The sequence below is a fragment of the Chenopodium album genome, chromosome 2 (genome assembly GCF_948465745.1).
Source record: "Chenopodium album chromosome 2, dcCheAlbu1.1, whole genome shotgun sequence".
Taxonomy (NCBI): Eukaryota; Viridiplantae; Streptophyta; class Magnoliopsida; order Caryophyllales; family Amaranthaceae; genus Chenopodium; species Chenopodium album.
Window position 1 is genome coordinate 52,683,850 of NC_137835.1, and position 22,361 is coordinate 52,706,210.

The window sequence follows — 22,361 nt, forward strand, 5'->3', positions numbered from 1 at the left end:
TTTTAGCATTATTTCTTTTTCCGCCTGGTTTTAACCATTCGGCTCTTTTGCAGGCCATGCTGCGCGTCCAAGGGCTCAGGCAACCCCTCAAGGAGAAATCCAAAGAGGTAACAGTCGCTAAAGCTCAGGCCGAGTCCGCCTTGGATCGAGCTCAATTTGATATTGCTCAGAATGAGTATCTGACGCTTGATATGATGTATTCGCAGGCGGAAGCCAATATGCAGGTGAAGAAGGACCTGGACTCGGCCCGCCTGCGCATCACTTCCCTTAAGAAAGAGATTACAACTCTTAAGGAGAAGCTCGAGCCTCTTCAAGATGCCAAAGAAGAGGCCGAGAGAGCCAAGCAGAAGGTGGGCCGCCTGGAGCAGCGCCTCAGCAACCAGGAGCATCAGCTGAAGTCCAAGTTTGAGTCCGTGGCTGATCAAGAGAGAGAGGCTCTTGTTAAGCAAATGATGAGCGATTATGAAGCCATCATGCGGGACACTTGGGCGGCTGTACAACCGGACTCGGACTATCAGATTTGGAAATCCAAATTTGACGAAGCCAGCAAAGCATTCGACGCTCGCCTTATTGAAGAGGCTGAGAATGCTGAGGCCGAGGAAAGTTCTGGGTCCGACTCTTCTGGGGAGTCGTCCTCGGGCGGCGAGGAGGAGGATCAGGCGGAGGAGCCAGAGAAAAAGGAGGAAGAGCAGCCGAAGGACGACAAGCCGGCTGCCACTGAAGAGGCTCTCCCCTGATCACTTAAGCTTTTATGCTTTTCTGCGGCCGAATGGCCATGTACTTTTCTTTTCCGGCCTGTGTGCCGAGTATTTGTATCTTTACCGACCGAGGGGTCGGGTAATTTGACAATCTTTCTGGCTTTGCCAGATAACAATCTTAACCAATCGTCTGGTGACGATTGGTCTTTAATTTAAATCCTTCGGCTATTTGGCTGAAGTTATCCATATTGTTGTTGTCCTTTGCATTTTGAATTTTTCATTGCATGTTTTTGGCTAAGTATTATAACCTGTATACCATGCGAATGTTCTTGCCCCTGGACGGATGTCGGGTGGTTTCGGTTTATTGGATTGATTGACTTAGAAATTTTTGATACTTAGAAGAGTATGCATGGTTTCTAAGTCAATCAATCACTATGGTGATTGCCCCAAACCACGCGGCAGACGTCCATCCAAAATTGGCAAACATAAGTGTTCATTCGGCCATTGGCTCGAACTAACTCAAATTTCCAACTTAGCTAATTTGCTAAGGGTAAACCTCCGCTTGTTCTGCCCCATAAACAAAAACAAGCGCCTCCGGCCATAGGCCTCTTTGAGATAAAATGCTAAGTTTGTAACTTAACCAATTTTCTTTAAAAATAATTGTCCGCCTGTCTTGCCCCATAGGCAAGGATCAGACGTCATCCGGCCAATAGCCTCAATAATTGCTAAGTAGTTAACTTAACTTGTATAAAATATTCCGCCTGTTTTGCCCCTGAGCAATAACAGGCGCATCCGGCTTTATGCCTCAATTAGCCTCTACTCATGAAACAGTGACGACTGCGTTAAATAGAAAATTCAGGTCTTTTAGATTTTACTTCGATTAAAACAAACGACTGCGAATGCTGCCTTAGCATTCGGTAGGGCCACTTGATATATTCGTAGAGCAATGTGCCACCCAAATGGGAGATGCTTCTCCTCGACGAATTCGCCCAAATGGACGTCGCCGGTTATCTGACTCATGTTGGAGCAGACGGTCATGCTCATGTTGGAGCAGACTGTGACCATTCGGTCTCTTTTTGTTTATTAACATCCGGCCATGGGCCTCATCATGATTTTATCTGGCCTTAGGCCTCTTAAATGATCAAGTAAATATTCATCAAGTGTTGGTGTAAACTTGATGAATTTCGTAGGGACGACTGTTCTAAAACAATCGGCTCCTTCAGAGGGATTGGGGCGTCTGCTGTTGGGACAGACGTTTTCCAAACATATTGGCCGTCTGTATTTGGTACAGGCGGCACTTAAAAAACTTAAATAAAAAGATAAGTTGGGAAATGAAGGCATATTCTCATTAACTATACGTGAGATTTACAAAATTGAGGTCTTTACATTCGTACTTAGAAGTAGTACTTTTTCAAGTTGTCTACATTCCAAGTTCTGGGCAGCTGCCTGCCGTCTGGTTCTTCCAGGCGGTAGGTGCCGTCTCTTATCTCCTCATAAATTCGGTAGGGGCCTTCCCAATTTGGGGTTAGCTTTCCCTGTTCATTCGCCCTACCGACTGCCTCCATTTTCCGTAGCACAAAGTCCCCCACTTTGAGAGGACGCTTGTGTACTCTTTTGTTATAAGCCCGAGTCATTCTCAGACGGTATATCTCATGACGCAAGGCAGCATTGCCCCTGCGTTCTGGAAGTGAGTCCAATGCTAGGCGCATGGCCTCCCAATTTGCCTCTTCATCATACAACATGATTCGAAGGGTAGGCTCATAGTGCTCAATGGGCAGAACAGCTTCTGCACCATACACCATTAGGAATGGGGTTTCTCCCGTTGCCCCTTTAGCAGTCGTTCTGATGGACCAAAGGACGTGTGGTAATTCATCCGCCCAAAGGCCACCAGCCCGCTCAATCTTCTTTTTAATTCCGTCTGAGATTAACTTGTTGAAGGCTTCGACCTGGCCGTTTGCTTGTGGCCGGCCGACTGATGCGAAGAAGCTTGAGACCCCCTGGTCTCCCAGCCAAGTCTTGAGTTGAGGCGTCTCAAATTGAGGACCATTGTCAAAAACCATAGACATGGGCACCCCGAAACGAGTGATTATGTTCCTCCAGATAAAGGAAATGACGTCTTTAGTCTTGATGTTTTTGACTGCCTCAGCCTCTACCCACTTAGTAAAGTAATCCACAGCAACCAATATATAGCGCTTGCCGCCTGGTGCAGTTGTATATGGCCTCAGAATGTCCATGCCCCATTTGGCAAAGGGTATTGGGCTGTGGATGGCCGTCAGGTCTGTAGCCGGACGATGGAAGAGCTTGCCAAACTTTTGGCACTTGTCACATTTTTTCACCATTTCCATGGCATCCGACTCCAGAGTCGGCCAAAAGTAAAGCCGCCTGGCCTTGGCCGCGAGGGATCTGCCGCCTATATGGGAGGCGCAGAATCCCGAATGTAACTCTTCGAGAACTTCCTTCCCCTTTTCAGGGGTAACACACTTCAACAGGGGTTTCAAAAAGCCAGCCCTGAAGAGCTCTCCTTGCCGTAACTCGAAGTTAGCTGCTCGTTTTTTCAGAACAGCCGCCTCCCGTGGTGAGTCAGGGAGCGTGCCGTCTGCAAGATAGGTCCGGATGCTGTCCATCCAGGTTGAGCTTCGGTCAAGAATTCCAATGGGGTCTTCCTCTGATATACTTCTTTTTTCCATGACCTCCCAGAAGACTGACCGAGGCGTTTCACAGGAGGCGGATGATGCCAACTTGGACAGAGCATCCGCTTGGTTGTTTGAAGACCTGGGCACCTGAGTTAGATGAAATTCTTCAAGTGACCCAACTTCACTCTTGACCGCCTGCAAATATTTTATCATGGCCGGATGAGTGGCCTCGTACGTTCCATTAACCTGGAGTACGACCAGTTGAGAATCAGAGCAGGCGGATACCTTCTTCGCCCCTGCCGCCTTGCAATACCGGATGCCGGCCAGCAGGGCCTCATATTCGGCCTCATTATTAGAGACCTGAAACTTGAACCATAGTGCGTATTCGTACTTATCTCCTTCAGGAGATTGACAGATAATCCCCGCACCACAGCCGTTCACAGTGGAGCTCCCATCCACATATACTTTCCAGACCTGGTCCGTATTGTCCGGAACAACCGGCCTTGTCATTTCGACAATAAAGTCAGCGAATGCTTGTCCCTTTATTGCCTTCCTTGATTCATAAGTGATTTCTAATCCTTGTATTTCGATTGCCCATTTGAGCATTCGTCCAGAAGACTCCAAGGTTGTGAGTGGCCGTTTGATCGGTTGGTCAGTATAGACCTCTACCGCATGCGCCAAGAAGTAAGGTTTAAGCTTCTTGATGGCCATGTAAAGGGCAAGGCCGAATTTCTCAACCATGGGGTACCGAAGCTCCGCATTTCTCAAAACATGGCTTATGAAATACACCGGGAGCTGGATGCCGTCTCTTTCAGCTAAGAGGACAGCACTGAGGGCATGATCAGAGACGGCTAAGTACATGAAGAGCTTCTCTTTAGGCAAAGGGCTGACAAGCCTCGGCAAAGAGTGCAGATGAGTTTTTAGCCTTTGAAAGGCCGCCTCTGCATCATCCCCCCATTCAAAGTTTGTCTTCTTTTTTATTGCCTGGAAAAAGTAGAGACACTTGTCGCCTGAACGGCTGAGGAATCTCCCCAAGGCCGCCAGACAACCTGTTAGTTTTTGCACTACCTTCACAGTACGGGGCGACTGCATGTCGATTACCGCCTGTATTTTCTCAGGGTTAGCCTCTATTCCTCTTTGGTCAATTAAAAATCCGAGAAACTTCCCAGACTCAACACCAAAGACACACTTTTTTGGGTTAAGCATGACCTTGTGCCGCCTGAGTGTGGCGAATGTTTCTCGGAGATCAGCAAGGTGATCCGCCTGCTGTTTGGATTTGACTATCATATCGTCAATGTACGCCTCTACATTCCTTCCGATTTGATTAATGAAGACCGTATTAATCATTCGTTGGAAGGTAGCAGGCGCATTCTTCAAACCAAACGACATCACAGTATAACAGAACAACCCCTGATCAGTGACGAATGTCGTCTTTTCTTGATCTTTTTTCCACAGGGGGATCTGATGGAAACCTGAATAGGCGTCCATGAAACTCATCAGGGCATGTCCGGCTGTTGAGTCGACCAGACTGTCGATCTTAGGCAGTGGATAGCTATCCTTTGGACATGCCTTGTTGAGGTCTGTGTAATCAACACACATCCGCCAAGTTCCATTCGGCTTTTTTACTAACACAACGTTAGCCACCCACTCAGGGAAGTTGCACGGCCGAATGAACTTGGCATCTAACAGCTTTTTTACTTCGGCAGCTGCCGCCTGACTTCTTTCTTCGCCGTGGTTTCTTTTCTTTTACCGGATGGGCTTCTTTTTAGGATCCACGGCGAGTTTGTGGACGGCGAGATCCGGGCTGATGCCTGGCATCTCTTCCACTTCAAAGGCAAAGATGTCTTTGAATTCCTTGAGCAGCTGGTGAAGGTTTTCACCCAACTTTGCAAAGGCAATCGTCCCCACCTTAACAGTCCGCTCTAAACGGCTATCATCCAGAGGGATATCAATGTGCTCTCCAGTAGGCTGGGGACGAAGATCATCCGACCTTTCCCCGGTTAGTGATTGCTATTGCTTTTCTTTTTTGACCACCACCAGCTGATCAGTCTTTCTTTTCTTTCCGGCTGGTGGGGCCGACTGTTCTTCCTCGACATCGTCGAGGTCAATCATTTGCTTGCCCCGACCGGATGCTGCGGCCGCAGGCTTGACGTCCGAGAGATAACATTCTCGAGCCGTCTTTTGGTCCCCATTAAGGGAACCAACTGTTCCATCATCCTTCTCATACTTGAGTAGCATGAGAGCAGGGATGATGACGGCCTTACACTCATTAAGAGTGGGTCGGCCAAAGATGAGGTTGTAAGCCGTGAGCTCTTCAACCACTAGGAGACGGATGGTCATGTGTCGACCGTCTCCCCTACTTCCCAGGCGGACAGGTAGGTCGATTCGTCCGACTGGGTGCACAAGTCCTCCTCCAAACCCAACTAAGGTGTGGGTGACCTCCATCATGCTATCCGGTTTGTACTTGAGATTGGACAAGCATTTGAGGCTGATGAGGTCAGAGGAACTTCCTGTGTCAATCAGAATTCGGCCAACCAGCTGGTTGGCGACTTTACACTCAATGACAACAGGGTCATCATGCGGCCGACGGACTTTGCCTCTGTCCTGTTCGGTGATGACAACTTTAGGGAAGGTGGATGTGCTAGATGTATCCCCCTCCTCAACAGAATTGACCATCTTTCTTAGATGGTCCTTGGTACCCCGAATGGTCGGGCCACCACCGGCAAATCCGCCTGCTATGGTGTACACCGGTTCTTCATCAGTTTCGGCACTCACAGCAGGCTGGGGAGTCTTTTTCTTGGACTGCCCCGGATTTGCTTTTGAAGTCACTTTGGACTTCACATAGGACTTAAGCTGTCCTTTGTCGGTCAGACGGTCGAGCTCCCACTTGAGACTAAAGCAGTCGTTCGTGTCATGGCCAACATCCTCATGGAAATGGCAATGCTTGTTTTTGTTCCTATTTTCAGCGGAACCTTTCATAGCAGTCGGCTTTTCAAGAGTTAGCCGATCCTTAATTTCCAAAAGGATGGAGCAGCAGTCCTTGTGGAATTCGTACCTTGGGACGTACGGTTTCCACTCTTTTTTCTTCTTCTGGGCCGGTTGATCAGAGTTATCAATGGCCCAGACTTGCTTATTCTTTTTGCTCTCTTTTGGCTTAGGAGCCGGCTGAGCAGACCGAGTCTCTTTCTGCCGATCGGACTTCTTATGGTCCGACTGCCTATTGGAGGAGCAGAGTTCGGTCGCCTGTATGTAGGCTTCCGCCTCTTGCAAGGCTCCTTGGAGAGTAAAGATTTGTTTGCGGACGAGTTCGTACTTAAAGGTAGACCCGTCCTTCAGACCCTTAAAGAAGTCTGTGAAGGCGACCTCATCAGACAGCCCATGAATCTGGATTCGGACCAGATTGAACCGCCTGACGTAGGATCGCAAACCTTCTCTATCTCCCTGCTGTACATTGCCCAAGTCAAGACTTGTCTTTTTGGCAGGGATGTTCATAGAGAAGTTTGATGCAAACAAGAACGCAAGTGTTTTGAAGCTATTTATGCAGCCAGCCGGCAGGTTGCCAAACCACTGCTGGGCTATGCCCTTCAGGGTGGCTGGAAAGCAACGACACCATGCGGCATCATCCAACCCCTGTAAATACATGAGGTGGGTGTATGCTAGCAGGTGGTCTTCTGGGTTGGAGGTCCCGTCATAGGCTCCAACCAGAACGTTTTTAACTTTAGCCGGCTGTACGGCTTCAGTTATTTCCCTGGAGAAAGCAGAGGGTTGATCTCCAAGGTGTTGCAGCCTAAGCTGCCAGTCCATCGGCTGATAGCCGTATGCTGCCTGTCCTCCATAGAGGGTAGGTTGCATGTAAGGTACAACTGGCGCCTGGTACAATGGCTGTGCCATGTACTGGGCGGACTGAATCACATGTGGCCCAGACTGAACCCTTTGGCTGCTTGCTGGGGTCTCATGTACAGACTGGGAACACCTCACAGAGGTATTCCGAAAGCTATCATGATAAGTCGACGTTGAAGCCGACTCTGATTGCTGGGTTCTCCTCTCCTCAATGTATTGCCGAGCGTCAGAGAACGTTTTCTTGCTACCATCCGGCTGTATGTGCCGGATGGGTTTTCTTGCGCCCATTTCTAGGAAACGGAGCCGATTAAGGTCAAATTGGGACCTGGCCTTCTCCTTAGGAGCAGGATGAGGAGTCGGCTGACGGTTTCTGACCGACTTCTGTTTGCCAGCTTGGGCTGGCTTCTTGGTCGTCTGCTCCTTTCTAGGAGTAGGCGACTTCTTTGAGGCAAGCTGCTTGATTTCACCCCTGAGGCTGCTCAGGAGTGACATTAGCTCATCCCGAGTGACGGGAGCTGATCCTGCCGTCTGGGAAGGATCAACCGGCCGCCCCGAGGGCTTCTTTGGCTGGCCAGCAGTTTTGCTTGGTCCTGCCTGAACATGGGGACGCTCTCGCCGTTCCTTACTGCGGATGCGTTTAGAGATGAGGGATCCATTTGGATCCACATAGGTTTCGACATCAGCGTCATCACCTGAGTCATGGTTCGTTTGGACCAGTACATCATTTGGAGGCCGAATGGTCTCCGGATTTGGTACAAGCTCTTGTGAAGCCATTTCAGAGGTACTCTCCCCACAGACGGCGCCAAATGTTTCGGGGGTTTTTGTCCCTCGGGAGAGTTACAACACTGAAACTGGATTCAACTGAGGATGCCTGTACCTGCAAAGCAAACGGACCGCCGAATGATCGGTGGTCCGCCTCCGAAGATTAAGTCAGTAAATATTCGGAGATAAAACGTGCGGAAGTAAAGTTATCTGCTTGGATTCCAAGCTCAGGTAAAGTGTTGTGTGTTCCTTGAAAACGACAGCTCTGTGGTAAGTGACGTATTGTCTCGTAATGTGTGTCAAAAATTCTCTCTTTTTTCGTGTATCATCATAAATGACGTAATGTCCCTATTTATAGGGAAAAGTGTGCCCTCCTAGGATTTGGTGACCTAGGAGTTAGGTCACGCCGTTTTGCGGCGCCTCGGGATTTGGGCCTTAGAAGGCCGCCATCCCAGGGAAAATACCTGAGTGACACGTGTCACTGTGCCCAAAAGGATTCTGAAACACCTTTTGGGTGACACGTGTCGCCGACTGAATGGTCCCTGCTGGACCTTCAGTCAACGTAGGACGGAGAAGAGTCCACCCTCCACGTGTCATCACTCCATAGGTCCAAATGGCACCTATATGGAGGACACGTGGCGCTTTCTGGTTGGGCCACCTGGCCGGGTATAAAAATACCCAAATCAAAAGCTGTGTTTGAATGTCTTTGACTTTCATATGATTTAAAAAGATTTGTTTGAATGTGTTTGACTTTCATTTGATTCAAACAATATTTGTTTAAATGTGTTTGACTTTCATTTGATTCAAACAATATTTGTTTAAATGTGTTTGACTTTCATTTGATCCAAAAAGATTTGTTTGAATGTGTTTGACTTTCATTTGATTCAAAAAGATTTGTTTGAATGTGTTTCACTTTCATTTGATTCTAAAAGCTTTGTTTGAGTGTGTTTGACTTTCATTTAACTCAAATAGCTTCGTTTGAATGTGTTTGACTTTCATTTGATTCAGAAAGCTATGTTTGAATGTGTTTGACTTTCATTTGATTCAAAAAACTTTGTTTGAATGTGTTTGACTTTCATTTGATTCAAAAAGCTTATTTGAATGTGTTTGACTTTCATTTGATTCAAAAGCTATGTTTAAATGTGTTTGACTTTGTTTGAATGTGTTTGACTTTATTTTTATTTAAAAAGATTTATTTGAATTTGTTTGACTTTCATTAGATTCAAAAAGCTTTGTTTGAATTTGTTTGACTTTCATTTGATTCAAAAAGCTATGTTTGAATGTGTTTGACTGTATTTCGATCCAAAAAGATTTGTTTGAATGTGTTTGACTTTCATTTGACTCAAAAAGCATTGTTTGAATGTGTTTGACTTTCATTTGATTTAAAAGGCATTGTTTGAATGTGTTTGACTTTTATTTGATTCAAAAAGCTTTGTTTGAATGTGTTTGACATTATTTCTATTCAAAAACATTTATTTGAATATGTTTGACTTTCATTTGATTCGAAAAGCTTTGTTTAAATGTGTTTGACTTTCATTTGATTCAAAAAGCTATGTTTGAATGTGTTTTACTTTCTTATCATTTAAAAATATTTTTTTAAATGTGTTTGACTTTGATTTGATTCAAAAAGCTTTGTTTGAATGTATTTCACTTTAATTTGATTCAAAAAGCTTTGTTTGAATGTGTTTAACATTCATTTGATTCAAAAAGCTTTGTTTAAATGTGTTTGACTTTCATTTGATTCAAAAAGCTATGTTTGAATGTGTTTGACTTTCATATGATTTAAAAATATTTGTTTGAATGTGTTTGACTTTCATTTGATTAAAAAAACTTTGTTTGAATGTGTTTGACTTTCATTTAATTTAAAAAGCTTGTTTGAATGTGTTTGACTTTCATTTGATTCAAAAGCTATGTTTGAATGTGTTTAACTGTATTTCGAAACAAAAAAATTTGTTTGAATGTGTTTGACATTCGTTTGATTCAAAAAGCTTTGTTTGAATATGTTTGACTTTCATTTGATTCAAAAAGCTTTGTTTGAATGTGTTTTATTATCATTTGATTCAATAATCTATGTTTGAATGTGTTTGACTTTCATATTATTTAAAAATGTTTGTTTAAATGTGTTTGACTTTCATTTGATTCAAAAAGCTTTGTTTGAATGTGTTTGACTTTCATACGATTTAAAAATACTTGTTTGAATGTGTTTGACTTTCATATGATTTAAAAATACTTGTTTGAATGTGTTTGACTTTATTTTTATTTAAAAAGATTTATTTGAATTTGTTTGACTTTCATTTGATTCAAAAAGCTTTGTTTGAATTTGTTTGACTTTTATTTGATTCAAAAAGTTATGTTTGAATGTGTTTGACTGTATTCCGATCCAAAAAGATTTGTTTGAATGTGTTTGACTTTCATTTGATTCAAAAAGCATTGTCTGAATGTGTTTGACTTTCATTTGATTCAAAAAGCATTGTTTGAATGTGTTTGACTTTCATTTGATTCTAAAAGCTTTGTTTGAATGTGTTTGACTTTATTTCGATTAAAAAACATTTATTTGAATGTGTTTGCCTTTCATTTGATTCAAAAAGCTTTGTTTAAATGTGTTTGACTTTCGTTTGATTCAAAAAGCTATGTTTGAATGTGTTTGACTTTCTTATCATTTAAAAATATTTGTTTAAATGTGTTTGACTTTGATTTGATTCAAAAAGATTTGTTTGAATGTGTTTGACTTTCGTTTGATTCAAAAAGCTTTGTTTGAATGTGTTTGACTTTCATTTGATTCAAAAAGCTTTGTTTGAATGTGTTTGACTTTCATTTGATTAAAAAATCTTTGTTTGAATGTGTTTGACTTTCATTTGATTCAAAAAGCTTTGTTTGAATGTCTTTGAATTTCATTTGATTCAAAAAACTATGTTTGAATGTGTTTGACTTTCATATGATTTAAAAATATTTGTTTGAATGTGTTTGACTTTAATTTGATTCAAAAAAACTTTGTTTGAATGTGTTTAAATTTCATTTGATTTAAAAAGCTTGTTTGAATGTGTTTGACTTTTATTTGATTCAAAAGCTATTTGAATGTGTTTGACTGTGTTTCGATCCAAAAAGATTTGTTTGAATGTATTTGACTTTCGTTTGATTCAAAAAACTTTGTTTAAATGTGTTTGACTTTTATTTGATTTAAAAAAACTTTGTTTGAATGTGTTTGACTTTCATTTGATTTTAAAAGCTTGTTTGAATGTGTTTGACTTTTATTTGATTCAAAAGCTATTTGAATGTGTTTGACTGTGTTTCAATCCAAAAAGATTTGTTTGAATGTGTTGAACTTTCATTTGATTCAAAAAGCTTTGTTTGAATGTGTTTGACTTTCATTTTATTAAAAAAGCTTTGTTTGAATGTGTTTGATTTTATTTTTCAAAAAGATTTTTTTGAACTTGTTTGACTTTCATTTGATTCAAAAAGCTTTGTTTAAATGTGTTTGACTTTCATTTGATTCAAAAATCTATGTTTTAATGTGTTTGACTTAAATATTATTTAAAAATGATTGTTTCAATGTGTTTGACTTTCATTTGATTCAAAAAGCTTTGTTTGAATGTGTTTGACTTTCATTTGATTCAAAAAGATTTGTTTGAATGTGTTTTACTTTCATTTGATTCAAAAAGCTTTGTTTGAATGTGTTTGACTTTCATATGATTTAAAAATACTTGTTTGAATGTGTTTGACTTTATTTTTATTTACAAAGATTTATTTGAATTTGTTTGACTTTCATTTGATCCAAAAAGCTTTGTTTGAATTTGTTTGACTTTCATTTGATTTAAAAAGCTATGTTTGAATGTGTTCGACTGTATTTCGATCCAAAAAGATTTGTTTGAAGGTGTTTGACTTTCATTTGATTCAAAAAGCATTGTTTGAATGTGTTTGACTTTCATATGATTTAAAAATATTTGTTTGAATGTGTTTGACTTTCATTGGATTCAAAAACTTTGTTTGAATGTGTTTGACTTTCATTTGATTCAAAAAGATTGTTTGAATGTGTTTAACTTTCATTTTATTCAAAAGCTATGTTTGAATGTGTTTGACTGTATTTCGAAACAAAAAGTTTTGTTTAAATGTGTTTGACATTCGTTTGATTCAAAAAGCTTTGTTTGAATGTGTTTGACTTTCATATTATTAAAAAATATTTGTTTGAATGTGTTTGACTTTGATTTGATTCAAAAAGCTTTGTTTGAATGTATTTGACTTTAATTTGATACAAAAACCTTTGTTTGAATGTGTTTGACTTTCATTTGATTCAAAAAGCTTTGTTTAAATGTGTTTGACTTTCATTTGATACAAAAAGCTATGTTTGAATGTGTTTGACTTTCATATGATTTAAAAATATTTGTTTGAATGTGTTTGACTTTCATTTGATTAAAAAAACTTTGTTTGAATGTGTTTAACTTTCATTTGATTCAAAAAGCTTGTTTGAATGTGTTTGACTTTCATTTGATTCAAAATCTATGTTAGAATGTGTTTGACTGTATTTCGAAACAAAAAGATTTGTTTGAATGTGTTTGACATTCGTTTGATTCAAAAAGCTTTGTTTGAATGTGTTTGACTTTCATTTGATTCAAAAAGCTTTGTTTGAATGTGTTTGACTTTCATTTGAATCAAATAGCTTTGTTTGAATGTGTTTAGCTTTCATTTGATTAAGAAAGCTATGTTTGAATGTGTTTGACTTTTATTTGATTAAAAAAAACTTTGTTTGAATGTGTTTGAGTTTCATTTAATTCAAAAAGCTTATTTGAATGTGTTTGACTTTCATTTGATTCAAAAGCTATGTTTAAATGTGTTTGAATGTATTTCGATCCAAAAAGATATGTTTGAATATGTTTGACTTTCATTTGATTCAAAAAGCTTAGTTTGAATGTGTTTGACTTTCATTTGATTCAAAAAGCTTTGTTTGAATGTATTTGACTTTCATTTTATTCAAAAAGCTTTGTTTAAATGTGTTTAACTTTTATTTGATTCAAAAAGCTTTGTTTAAATGTGTTTGACTTTCATTTGATTCAAGAAGCTATTTTTGAATGTGTTTGACTTTCATATGATTTAAAAATATTTGTTTGAATGTGTTTGACTTTCATTTGATTAAAAAAACTTTGTTTGAATGTGTTTGACTTTAATTTGATTCAAAAAGCTTGTTTGAATGTGTTTGACTTTCATTTGATTCAAAAGCTATGTTTGAATGTGTTTGACTGTATTTTTAAACAAAAAGATTTGTTTGAATGTGTTTGACATTCGTTTGATTCAAAAAGCTTTGTTTGAATGTGTTTGACTTTCATTTGATTCAAAAAGCTTTGTTTGAATGTGTTTGACTTTCATTTGATTCAAAAAGCTATGTTTGAATGTGTTTGACTTTCATTTGATTCAAAAGCTATGTTAGAATGTGTTTGACTGTATTTCGAAACAAAAAGATTTGTTTGAATGTGTTTGACATTCGTTTGATTCAAAAAGCTTTGTTTGAATGTGTTTGACTTTCATTTGATTCAAAAAGCTTTGTTTGAATGTGTTTGACTTTCATTTGAATCAAATAGCTTTGTTTGAATGTGTTTGACTTTCATTTGATTAAGAAAGCTATGTTTGAATGTGTTTGACTTTTATTTGATAAAAAAACTTTGTTTGAATGTGTTTGAATTTCATTTAATTCAAAAAGCTTATTTGAATGTGTTTGACTTTCATTTGATTCAAAAACTATGTTTAAATGTGTTTGACTGTATTTCGATCCAAAAAGATATGTTTGAATATGTGTGACTTTCATTTGATTCAAAAAGCTTAGTTTGAATGTGTTTGACTTTCATTTAATTCAAAAAGCTTTGTTTGAATGTGTTTGACTTTCATTTTATTCAAAAAGCTTTGTTTGAATGTGTTTGACTTTCATTTAATTCATAAAACTGTGTTTGAATGTCTTTGACTTTCATATGATTTAAAAAGATTTGTTTGAATGTGTTTGACTTTCATTTGATTCAAACAATATTTGTTTAAATGTGTTAGACTTTCATTTGATCCAAAAAGATTTGTTTGAATGTGTTTACTTTCATTTGATTCAAAAAGATTTGTTTGAATGTGTTTCACTTTCATTTGATTCTAAAAGCTTTGTTTGAGTGTGTTTGACTTTCATTTAACTCAAATAGCTTCGTTTGAATGTGTTTGACTTTCATTTGATTCAGAAAGCTATGTTTGAATGTGTTTGACTTTCATTTGATTCAAAAAACTTTGTTTGAATGTGTTTGACTTTCATTTGATTCAAAAAGCTTATTTGAATGTGTTTGACTTTCATTTGATTCAAAAGCTATGTTTAAATGTGTTTGACTTTGTTTGAATGTGTTTGACTTTATTTTTATTTAAAAAGATTTATTTGAATTTGTTTGACTTTCATTAGATTCAAAAAGCTTTATTTGAATTTGTTTGACTTTCATTTGATTCAAAAAGCTATGTTTGAATGTGTTTGACTGTATTTCGATCCAAAAAGATTTGTTTGAATGTGTTTGACTTTCATTTGACTCAAAAAGCATTGTTTGAATGTGTTTGACTTTCATTTGATTTAAAAAGCATTGTTTGAATGTGTTTGACTTTTATTTGATTCAAAAAGCTTTGTTTGAATGTGTTTGACATTATTTCTTTTCAAAAACATTTATTTGAATATGTTTGACTTTCATTTGATTCGAAAAACTTTGTTTAAATGTGTTTGACTTTCATTTGATTCAAAAAGCTATGTTTGAATGTGTTTTACTTTCTTATCATTTAAAAATATTTTTTTAAATGTGTTTGACTTTGATTTGATTCAAAAAGCTTTGTTTGAATGTATTTCACTTTAATTTGATTCAAAAAGCTTTTTTTGAATGTGTTTAACATTCATTTGATTCAAAAAGCTTTGTTTAAATGTGTTTGACTTTCATTTGATTCAAAAAGCTATGTTTGAATGTGTTTGACTTTCATATGATTTAAAAATATTTGTTTGAATGTGTTTGACTTTCATTTGATTAAAAAAACTTTGTTTGAATGTGTTTGACTTTCATTTAATTCAAAAAGCTTGTTTGAATGTGTTTGACTTTCATTTGATTCAAAAGCTATGTTTGAATGTGTTTGACTGTATTTCGAAACAAAAAAATTTGTTTGAATGTGTTTGACATTCGTTTAAAGCTTTGTTTGAATATGTTTGACTTTCATTTGATTCAAAAAGCTTTGTTTGAATGTGTTTGTCTTTCATTTGATTCAAATAGCTTTGTTTGAATGTGTTTGACTTTCATTTGATAAAGAAAGCTATGTTTGAAAGTGTTTGACTTTTATTTGATTAAAAAAACTTTGTTTGAATGTGTTTGACTTTCATTTTATTCAAAAAGCTTATTTGAACGTGTTTGACTTTCATTTGATTCAAAAGCTATGTTTAAATGTGTTTGACTGTATTTCGATCCAAAAAGATTTGTTTGAATATGTTTGACTTTCATTTAATTCAAAAAGCTTTGTTTGAATGTGTTTGACTTTCATTTGATTCAAAAAGCTTTGTTTGAATGTGTTTGACTTTCATTTTATTCAAAAAGCTTTGTTTGAATGTGCTTGACTTTATTTTGATTCAAAAAGATTTATTTGAACTTGTTTGACTTTCATTTGATTCAAAAAGCTTTGTTTGAATGTGTTTGTCTTTCATTTGATTAAAAAAGCTATGTTTGAATGTGTTCGACTTTCATTTGATTTTGAAAGATTTGTTTGAATGTGTTTGACTTTCATTTGATTCAAAAAGCTTGTTTGAATGTGTTTGACTTTCAATTCATTCAAAAGCTATGTTTGAATTTGTTTGACTATATTTCGATCCAAAACGATTTGTTTGAATGTGTATGACTTTCATTTGATTCAAAAAGCTTTTTTTGAATGTGTTTGACTTTCATTTGATTAAAAAAACTTTGTTTGAATGTGTTTGACATTATTTCGATTCAGAAAGATTTATTTGAACGTGTTTGACTTTCATTTGATTCAAAAACCTTTGTTTAAATGTGTTTAACTTTCATTTGATTAAAAAAGCTTTGTTTGAATGTGTTTGACTTTCATTTGATTCAAAAAGCTTGTTTGAATGTGTTTGACTTTCATTTGATTCAAAAGCTAGGTTTGAATGTGTTTGACTGTATTTCGATCAAAAAAGATTTGTTTGAATGTGTTTGACTTTTGTTTGATTCAAAAACCTTTGTTTGAATGTGTTTGACTTTCATTTGATTCAAAAAGCTTTGTTTGAATGTGTTTGACTTTCATTTTATTCAAAAAGCTTTGTTTGAATGTGTTTGACTTTCTTTAATTCAGAAAGCTGTGTTTAAATGTGTTCGACTTTCATATGATTTAAAAAGATTTGTTTGAATTTGTTTGACTTTCATTTGATTCAAACAATATTTGTTTGAAAGTATTTGACTTTCATTTGATCCAAAAAGATTTGTTTGAATGTGTTTGACTTTCGTTTGATTCAAAAAGATTTGTTTGAATGTGTTTGACTTTCATTTGATTCAAAAAGCTTTGTTTGAATGTGTTTGACTTTCATTTAACTGAAATAGCTTTGTTTGACTGTGTTTGACTTTCATTTGATTCAGAAAACTATGTTTGAATGTGTTTGACTTTTATTTGATTAAAAAAACTTTGTTTGAATGTGTTTGACTTTCATTTGATTCAAAAAGCTTATTTGAATGTGTTTGACTTTTATTTGATTCAAAAAGCTTATTTGAATGTTTAAATGTGTTTGACTTTTATTTGAGTAAAAAAAACTTTGTTTGAATGAGTTTGACTTTTATTTGATTCAAAAAGATTTGTTTGAATGTGTTTGACTTTCATTTGATTCAAAAAACTTTGTTTGAATGTGTTTGACTTTCATTTGATTCAAAAGCTATGTTTCAATGTGTTTGACTGTATTTCGATCCAAAAAGATTTGTTTGAATATGTTTGACTTTCATTTAATTCAAAAAGCTTTGTTTGAATGTGTTTGACTTTCATTTGATTCAAAAAGCTTTGTTTGAATGTGTTTGACTTTCATTTTATTCAAAAAGCTTTGTTTGAATGTGCTTGACTTTATTTTGATTAAAAAAGATTTATTTGAACTTGTTTGACTTTCATTTGATTCAAAAAGCTTTGTTTGAATGTGTTTGTCTTTCATTTGATTAAAAAAGCTATGTTTGAATGTGTTCGACTTTCATTTGATTTTGAAAGATTTGTTTGAATGTGTTTGACTTTCATTTGATTCAAAAAGCTTGTTTGAATGTGTTTGACTTTCAATTCATTCAAAAGCTATGTTTGAATTTGTTTGACTATATTTCGATCCAAAACGATTTGTTTGAATGTGTATGACTTTCATTTGATTCAAAAAGCTTTTTTTGAATGTGTTTGACTTTCATTTGATTAAAAAAACTTTGTTTGAATGTGTTTGACATTATTTCGATTCAGAAAGATTTATTTGAACGTGTTTGACTTTCATTTGATTCAAAAACCTTTGTTTAAATGTGTTTCACTTTCATTTGATTAAAAAAGCTTTGTTTGAATGTGTTTGACTTTCATTTGATTCAAAAAGCTTGTTTGAATGTGTTTGACTTTCATTTGATTCAAAAGCTAGGTTTGAATGTGTTTGACTGTATTTCGATCCAAAAAGATTTGTTTGAATGTGTTTGACTTTTGTTTGATTCAAAAACCTTTGTTTGAATGTGTTTGACTTTCATTTGATTCAAAAAGCTTTGTTTGAATGTGTTTGACTTTTATTTTATTCAAAAAGCTTTGTTTGAATGTGTTTGACTTTCTTTAATTCAGAAAGCTGTGTTTAAATGTGTTCGACTTTCATATGATTTAAAAAGATTTGTTTGAATTTGTTTGACTTTCATTTGATTCAAACAATATTTGTTTGAAAGTATTTGACTTTCATTTGATCCAAAAAGATTTGTTTGAATGTGTTTGACTTTCGTTTGATTCAAAAAGATTTGTTTGAATGTGTTTGACTTTCATTTGATTCAAAAAGCTTTGTTTGAATGTGTTTGACTTTCATTTAACTGAAATAGCTTTGTTTGACTGTGTTTGACTTTCATTTGATTCAGAAAACTATGTTTGAATGTGTTTGACTTTTATTTGATTAAAAAAACTTTGTTTGAATGTGTTTGACTTTCATTTGATTCAAAAAGCTTATTTGAATGTGTTTGACTTTTATTTGATTCAAAAAGCTTATTTGAATGTTTAAATGTGTTTGACTTTTATTTGAGTAAAAAAAACTTTGTTTGAATGAGTTTGACTTTTATTTGATTCATTAAGATTTGTTTGAATGTGTTTGACTTTCATTTGATTCAAAAAACTTTGTTTGAATGTGTTTGACTTTCATTTTATTCAAAAAGCTTTGTTTGAATGTGTTTTACTTTATTTTTAAAAAAGATTTTTTTGAATTTGTTTGACTTTCATTTGATTCAAAAAGCTTTGTTTAAATGTGTTTTACTATCATTTGATTCAATAATCTATGTTTGAATGTGTTTGACTTTCATATTATTTAAAAATGTTTGTTTAAATGTGTTTGACTTTCATTTGATTCAAAAAGCTTTGTTTAAATGTGTTTAACTTTCATTTGATAAAAAAGCTTTGTTTGAATGTGTTTGACTTTCATTTTATTCAAAAAGCTTTGTTTGAATGTGTTTAACTTTCATTTGATTCAAAAAGCTTGTTTGAATGTGTTTGACTTTCATTTGATTCAAAATCTATGTTAGAATGTGTTTGACTGTATTTCGAAACAAAAAGATTTGTTTGAAAGTGTTTGACATTCGTTTGATTCAAAAAGCTTTGTTTGAATGTGTTTGACTTTCATTTGATTCAAAAAGCTTTGTTTGAATGTGTTTGACTTTCATTTGAATCAAATAGCTTTGTTTGAATGTGTTTGACTTTCATTTGATTGAGAAAGCTATGTTTGAATGTGTTTGACTTTTATTTGATTAAAAAAAACTTTGTTTGAATGTGTTTGACTTTCATTTAATTCAAAAAGCTTATTTGAATGTGTTTGACTTTCATTTGATTTAAAAGCTATGTTTAAATGTGTTTGAATGTATTTCGATCCAAAAAGATATGTTTGAATATGTTTGACTTTCATTTGATTCAAAAAGCTTAGTTTGAATGTGTTTGACTTTCATTTGATTCAAAAAGCTTTGTTTGAAAGTGTTTGACTTTCATTTTATTCAAAAAGCTTTGTTTGAATGTGTTTGACTTTATTTCGATTCAAAAAGATTTATTTGAACGTCTTTTACTTTCTTTTGATTCAAAAAGCTTTGTTTAATTGTGTTTGACTTTCATTTGATTCAAAAAACTATGTTTGATTGTGTTTGACTTTCATATAATTTAAAAATGTTTGTTTCAATGTGTTTGACTTTCATTGGATTTAAAAAGCTTTGTTTGAATGTATTTGACTTTCATTAGATTCAAAAAGTTTTGTTTGAATGTGTTTAACTTTCATTTGATTCAAAAAGATTTGTTTAAATATGTTTGACTTTCATTTGATTCAAAAAGCTATGTTTGAATGTGTTTGACTTTCATATGATTTAAAAATAAATGTTTGTATGTGTTTCACTTTATTCTTTTTCATAAAGATTTATTTGAATGTGTTTGTTTTTCATTTGATTCAAAAGCTAGGTTTGAATGTGTTTGACTGTATTTTGATCCAAAAAGATTTGTTTGAAAGTGTTTGACTTTCGTGTGATTCAAAAACCTTTGTTTGAAAGTGTTTGACTTTCATTTGATTCAAAAAACTTTGTTTGAATGTGTTTGACTTTCATTTTATTCAAAAAGCATTGTTTGAATGTGTTTGACTTTCATTTTATTCAAGTTTGAATGTGTTTGACTTTCATTTAATTCAGAAAGCTGTGTTTGAATGTCTTTGACTTTCATATGATTTTAAAAGATTTGTTTGAATGTGTTTGACTTTCATTTGATTCAAACAATATTTGTTTGAATGTGTTTGACTTTCATTTGATCCAAAAAGATTTGTTTGAATGTGTTTGACTTTCATTTTATTCAAAAAGATTTGTTTGAATGTGTTTCACTTTCATTTGATTCAAAAAGCTTTGTTTGAATGTGTTTGACTTTCATTTAACTCAAATAGCTTCGTTTGAATGTGTTTGACTTTCATTTGATTCAGAAAGCTATGTTTGAATGTGTTTGACTTTCATTTGATTCAAAAAACTTTGTTTGAATGTGTTTGACTTTCATTTGAATCAAAAAGCTTTATTTAAATGTGTTTAACTTTCCTTTGATAAAAAAAAGCTTTGTTTGAATGTGTTTGACTTTATTTTTATTTAAAAAGATTTATTTGAATTTGTTTGACTTTCATTTGATTCAAAAAGCTTTGTTTGAATTTTTTTGACTTTCATTTGATTAAAAAAGCTATGTTTGAATGTGTTTGACTGTATTTCGATCCAAAAAGATTTGTTTGAATGTGTTTGACTTTCATTTGATTCAAAAAGCAGTGTTTGAATGTTTTTTAATTTCATTTGATTCAAAAAGCATTGTTTGAATGTGTTTGACTTTTATTTGATTCAAAAAGCTTTGTTTGAATGTGTTTGACATTATTTCTATTCAAAAACATTTATTTGAATGTGTTTGACTTTCATTTGATTCGAAAAGCTTTGTTTAAATGTGTTTGACTTTCATTTGATTCAAAAAGCTATGTTTAAATGTGTTTTACTTTCTTATCATTTAAAAATATTTTTTTAAATGTGTTTGACTTTGATTTGATTCAAAAAGCTTTGTTTGAATGTATTTGACTTTAATTTGATTCAAAAAGCTTTGTTTGAATGTGTTTAACATTCATTTGATTCAAAAAGCTTTGTTTGAATGTGTTTGACTTTCATTTGATTCAAAAAGCTATGTTTGAATGTGTTTGACTTTCATATGATTTATAAATATTTGTTTGAATGTGTTTGACTTTCATTTGATTAAAAAAATTTTGTTTGAATGTGTTTGACTTTCATTTAATTCAAAAAGCTTTGTTTGAATGTGTTTGACTTTCATTTGATTCAAAAGCTATGTTTGAATGTGTTTGACTGTATTTCGAAACAAAAAAATTTGTTTGAATGTGTTTGACATTCGTTTGATTCAAAAAGCTTTGTTTGAATGTGTTTGACTTTCATTTGATTCAAAAAGCTTTGTTTGAATGTGTTTGACATTCATTAGATTCAAATAGCTTTGTTTGAATGTGTTTGACTTTCATTTGATTAATAAAGCTATGTTTGAATGTGTTTGACTTTTATTTGATTAAAAAAACTTTGTTTGAATGTGTTTGACTTTCATTTTATTCAAAAAGCTTATTTGAACGTGTTTGACTTTCATTTGATTCAAAAGCTATGTTTAAATGTGTTTGACTGTATTTCGATCCAAAAAGATTTGTTTAAATATGTTTGACTTTCATTTAATTCAAAAAGCTTTGTTTGAATGTTTTTTACTTTCATTTGATTCAAAAAGCTTTGTTTGAATGTGTTTGACTTTCATTTTATTCAAAAAGCTTTGTTTGAATGTGCTTGACTTTATTTTGATTCAAAAAGATTTATTTGAACTTGTTTGACTTTCATTTGATTCAAAAAGCTTTGTTTGAATGTGTTTGTCTTTCATTTGATTAAAAAAGCTATTTTTGAATGTGTTCGACTTTCATTTGATTTTGAAAGATTTGTTTGAATGTGTTTGAATTTCATTTGATTCAAAAAGCTTTTTTGAATGTGTTTGACTTTCAATTCATTCAAAAGCTATGTTTGAATTTGTTTGACTATATTTCGATCCAAAACGATTTGTTTGAATGTAATTGACTTTCATTTGATTCAAAAGGCTTTGTTTGAATGTGTTTAACTTTCATTTGATTCAAAAAGATTTGTTTAAATGTGTTTGACTTTCATTTTATTCAAAAAGCTATGTTTGAATGTGTTTGACTTTCATATGATTTAAAAATATTTGTTTGAATATGTTTCACATTATTTTTATTCATAAAGATTTATTTGAATGTGTTTGACTTTCATTGGATTCAAAAACTTTGTTTGATTGTGTTTGACTTTCATTTGATTCAAAAAGCTTGTTTGAATGTGTTTGATTTTCATTTGATTCAAAAGCTAGGTTTGAATGTGTTTGACTGTATTTCGATCCAAAAAGATTTGTTTGAATGTGTTTGACTTTCGTTTGATTCAAAAACCTTTGTTTAAATGTGTTTCACTTTCATTTGATTCAAAAAGCTTTGTATGAATGTGTTTGACTTTCATTTTATTCAAAAAGCTTTGTTTGAATGTGTTTGACTTTCTTTAATTCAGAAAGCTGTGTTTGAATGTGTTCGACTTTCATATGATTTAAAAAGATTTGTTTGAATGTGTTTGACTTTCATTTGATTCAAACAATATTTGTTTGAATGTGTTTGACTTTCATTTGA